We start from the raw sequence: 5,430 nt of genomic DNA, 5'->3' as shown, positions 1-5,430 counted from the left end.
CAGCTTGTGTAGTTTTTTCAAGGAAGCATGTCTGACTGCTCTACACAATTTTGGAGCTCAACAGTCTGCCCAACTGATTTTTACAATTTATGGGTTGAGTTTCAGTGCTGGGCCAGATTTCTTGGGTTGTGTTATATTCTTTCCATGTAGTCAATAGGGGGTTTGAAGGGCACCCGTAACCCCACTTTATGGGGTCCGGGGCAACGCCCCGAAAAATTTTGGTTTTGGACCATATGTTAGGTTGGGCGGACCCACCTATGGTTTTGTGCATGATTTTTGCACATGTTTTTTGGATGTGATGGTTTTCGATCCATGCTATTGGACGCGACAGTTTTCGGTCCATGGTATTGAATGCTTCGGCATGTACAAATATGTATTATAACATTGAAAGGAACATAATGAAAAATCAAGCTGGTAGTCCCAGTTTTGGGATCCAGGGAAAAATCTCTGTGCATATGTGTTTTATGGGTTATGCTCTCACATTGTTTATTTTCTTTGTTTAAGAATTCGTATGCAGGTAATTTTTGTACAGGGTTAAAACCTACATTTGGTATCGGAGCTGTTTTGGCTTCAAGGGGACGCCTTTGTTGCTGAGGGGTTTCGCTCGAGCCTGTGGTAGACCCTGTTCAGTGGGAGATCTGCGAGATCGATTCTGGTGGTGAAAGAAGATGGCGAGCAGTGGAAAGATAGAGATTGAGAAGTTCAATGGTCAGAATTTTGAGTTGTGGAACCTCAAGATGGAGGATCTGTTGGTGGATAAAGATCAGTGGATCGCGGTAGATCCGGGTACTAAACCATCGGGAGTGACCGATGAAGAATGGAAGAAGTTGGATCGAAAGGCAAAGAGCACAATACGATTGTGTGTCTCGGATTCAGTATTGCTGAATGTATCAGGGGAAGCTATGGCAAAGGCTTTGTGGGTCAAGTTAGGGACTTTGTACCAATCTAAGTCTCTGGTGAATAAACTGTTCCTGCGGAAAAAGCTGTATAACCTGAGGATGAAAGATGGAGACTCGGTGACAGAGCATCTGAATGCGTTTATACTGTGGTAAGTCAGTTATTATCTGTTGATATTAAAATTTCAGATGAAGATAAGTGCATCAGTCTGTTGTGTTCTCTACCAGATTCGTGGGATAGTCTGGTTATTGCAATAGGTAGCAATGCAACTGCTTTGTAGTTTGATGAAATAGTCTCAGCCTTGCTGATGGAGGAGATGAGACGGAAAAATATGGACAACCAGAATGGTGATTCCTTGTCTGTATGAGGACGGTCCCAGAACAGAAACAAAAATAAGTCATCGAGTGGGAGATCTAAATCTAGAGGGAGATCTATATCTCCAAGAAAACCTACAAAGGTGGTGTGCTGGAAATGCGGAAAGGAAGGGCACTTCAGAAGGGATTGTAAATCTAAAGCTCCTAATAAAGGAAAGGGATCTGATGATGCTCCTTCTGCAGAGGTGAAAACCACCTCAGATGAAGGTGGGGATGTGTACTTGGCTTCTTCAAGTACACATGTAGATCATGAGGCATGGTTGATTGACTCAGGTGCATCCTTTCACTTCACTCCCCATAGAGAGTGGTTCTGCGAGTATGAGAAATACGATGGTGGTGATGTCTTCTTAGGAGATGATAGGAAGGCTAGAATCATTGTTCGAGGAAAGGTAAAGTTGAAGTTGCAAGGTGGAAGGGTTAGAACACTTCCGGGTGTTCTACATATTCCTGCATTGGCCAGAAATCTGATTTCTGTAAGCAAGTTGGATGATGCAGGTGTAAAGACGGTGTTCGAGAAAGATACCTGCAAGATGGTTCGAGGAGCACTGATATTAATGCGGGGATTTCGAATTGGAACTCTGTACAAGCTGCAAGGTAGCACTGTTGTTGATGGGTGCAATAGTTCTATGGTTCCTGAAAATGGAGTAGAGAATCTAGTGGTCTCTGGAGAGAAGACCATGTTGTGGCATCAAAGGCTTGGACATATTGGCGAGAACGGCCTTCGAATACTTCATGGTAAAGGTATGGTAGAAGGTATGAATAATATCTCTCTAGATTTTGATTTTTGTGAAAATTGTGTATATGGGAAGCAGAATTGGGTGAGTTTCCCCTCTGGTGGTAAGAGGACGAAACAAATATTAGAGCTTGTGTACAGTGACGTGTTTGGACCTGTGAAGGTTCCATCACTGGGTAAGTCTGTGTACTATGTATCATTCATAGATGACTTCTCAAGGAATACATGGATATATTTTCTTAAGAAGAAATATGAAGTCTTTGACAGGTTTAAAGAATTTAAGGCTCTGGTGGAAAATCAGACAGAGAAGAAGATAAAGGTGCTGAGGACAGATAATGGTGGAGAATTTTGCAGCAAGGAATTTGAAGAATTTTCTAAGAAGTGTGGTATAGCACGGCAGAAGACTACTCCATATACACCTCAGCAAAATGGAGTTGCAGAAAGAATGAACAAGACGTTGATGGAAATGGAAAGAAGCATGCTCAGTGGTGTCGAGTTAGGACAGGAATTCTGGGCAGAGGCGGTGGATACTGCATGTTACCTAATCAACAGATCACCTTCATCAGCGTTGGAGGATAAGACTCCACAAGAAGTATGGACTGGTAAGAAACCCTCTCTTTCACATCTAAGGGTATTTGGATGTGATGCATATGTACATGTTCCAAAGGAGAAACGAACCAAGTTGGATAGTAAATCTGAAAAGTGCATCTTTATTGGATATAAGGATGGTTTAAAGGGTTATAAGCTTTGGAACCCAGTCACACGAAAGGTTGTGTACAGCCGAGATGTGTTGTTCAGAGAGGTAAAAGATGTTATTCAACATGAAGTCCAACCAAAGGAACCTGAGAAGATAGAGTTTGAGCCAAAGGAGGAAGAATCAGACTCTGCAGTAGAGGAGGAATCAGAAGATGAAGAGCCACAAACTCCGGCTGTGAGAAGATCAGTTCGAGAAAGAAGGCAGCCAGAAAGGTATAGTCCATCTGCTTTCAGTTCAAATTTTGCTTTGTCTGTTACTGATAATGATCCCAGAACTGTGAAGGAAGCAGTGGATTCAAAGGATGGAAAACTCTGGAAAGAGGCCATGGTCGATGAAATGGCATCTTTGCACAAAAATGAGGCTTGGGATCTGGTGGAGTTGCTGGCTAGAAGGAAACCCATTGGCAGAAAATGGGTGTTCAAGAAAAAGACAAATGCAGAAGGAAAGGTGGAGAATTACAAAGCTCGGTTGGTAGCAAAAGGTTATTCCCAGGTGCCAGGAATTGATTTTGGTGATATTTTTTCTCCTGTTGCCAAGGTAACTTATATTAGATTACTTTATCTATTGCTGCTGCTTTTGATTTTGAGGTAGAACAGATGGATGTGAAGACAGCATTTCTTCACGGGGATTTGGAAGAGGAAATCTACATGAAGCAACCTGAAGGCTTTGAGGTGAAGGGTAAGAAAGAACTGGTATGCAAGTTAAAGAAGTCTCTGTATGGGTTAAAACAGCCACCAAGGATGTGGTATCAGAAATTTGATACATTTATACGGGGACTTGGCTTCACCAGAAGCAAAGCAGATCATTGTGTGTATTTTAAATTAATTGGTGACCGTATTATTTATCTGGTCTTGTATGTGGATGATATGTTGCTGGTTGGAAATGACAAAGAAATTATCCAGGATTTGAAGACCCAATTGTCCTCCAAATTCGACATGAAAGATATTGGTGCCGCAAACTATATTTTGGGCATGGAAATTAAAAGAGATCAGTCAAAGAGGAAGCTCTGGTTAAACCAGAGGAAGTATGTCGAGACAATACTCCAGAGGTTTAATATGCAGGATAGTAAACCGGTGAAGATTCCTATTCCTGTAGGTGTGAGGTTATCTGCTGAACAGTGTCCCAAGACACAAGAAGAGGAAGAGGACATGTCCTGTGTTCCATATGCAAGTGCAGTGGGTAACCTGATGTATGCAATGGTCTGTACTAGACCAGACATTGCACATGCAGTGGGAGTATTGAGCAGGTTTATGTCAAAACCTGGGAAGGAGCACTGGACAACAGTGAAGCGGGTTTTCAGGTATTTGCGTGGCACTAGTGATTATGGTTTGTGCTACCAAGGAAGACCAGGATTGGACAGAGTGTTGGATAATCATGGCTTTGTTGATGCAAACTGGGCTGGAGATCTGGATCAGAGAAGATCTACAAGTGGGTATGTGTTTAACCTATTTGGAGGTGTAGTCAGTTGGATGAGTAAGAAACAATCTGTAGTGGCACTATCAACTACAGAGGCAGAATACATGGCAGCCACTCATGCAAGCAAGGAAGCAGTTTGGTTGCAGAGATTGTGTTCAAGTATGGGGTTAGTACAGGGAGCTATAAGAATAGACTGTGATAGCCAAAGTGCAATTTTCTTGGCAAAGAACCCTGCTTATCATTCAAAGACAAAGCACATTGATGTTCAGTATCACTTTGTGAGGGATATGATAGAAGACAGAAAGGCGTTGCTGGTAAAGGTGGACACTTTGAAGAATACTGCAGATGCATTGACAAAATCTGTGAGCTCTGAGAAGTTCTCTTGGCGTAGAGAAGCAATGGGAATCTCAGGGCTGAAAAAATGACTAAGCTCTCCTGTAGCCCCCTGTGGAAAGAAAACAACAAGTGGGAGATTGTTGGGTTGTGTTATATTCTTTCCACGTAGTCAATAGGGGGTTTGAAGGGCACCCGTAACCCCACTTTATGGGGTCCGGGGCAGCGCCCCGGAAAATTTTGGTTTTGGACCATATGTTAGGTTGGGCGGATCCACCTATGGTTTTGTGCATGATTTTCGCATTTGGACGCGATGGTTTTCGGTCCATGGTATTGGACGCGATGGTTTTCGGTCCATGGTATTGGATGCTTCGACATGTATAAATATGTATTGTAACATTGAAAGGAACATAATGAAAAATCAAGCTGGTAGTCCCGGTTTTGGGATCCAGGGAAAAATATCTTTGCATATATGTTTTATGGGTTATGCTCTCGCATTTTTTATTTTCTTTGTTTAAGAATTCATATGCAGGTAATTTTTGTACAGGGTTAAAACCTACAAGATTGTGCAATTTTTCCAAGGAAGCTTTTCTGGCTGCTCTGCGTAATTTACGATCCCAGTAAGTTGGTCAATATATTTGTGCAATTTCTGGAGGGAAGGTTGGTTCCCCTCTAGTATTGCGTAATTTTCTGAGGGATTTTCTCAGCCAAAAACTAGCCCAAGTATGGAGTGGTGGCCTATGAGGGGAGTGAATCAAACTAACATGCACAGTTGGAAAGTTGTTGCAAAAACAATGAAGCCTATGTACTTGACAGTGAAAGACATACTGTGAAGATGGTTGGTAGGGAGGCTCAAAACGAAGCTAAGGAAAAATTTTGTAGGGTGTTTGTAGCTGCTACAACAGGAAGGAAATGAGAAG

The sequence above is a fragment of the Pinus tabuliformis genome, chromosome X (genome assembly GCF_031772625.1).
Source record: "Pinus tabuliformis cultivar Carrire ecotype Pingquan chromosome X, CPIR1, whole genome shotgun sequence".
NCBI classification, from domain to species: Eukaryota; Viridiplantae; Streptophyta; class Pinopsida; order Pinales; family Pinaceae; genus Pinus; species Pinus tabuliformis.
This window is presented reverse-complemented; position numbering follows the sequence as displayed.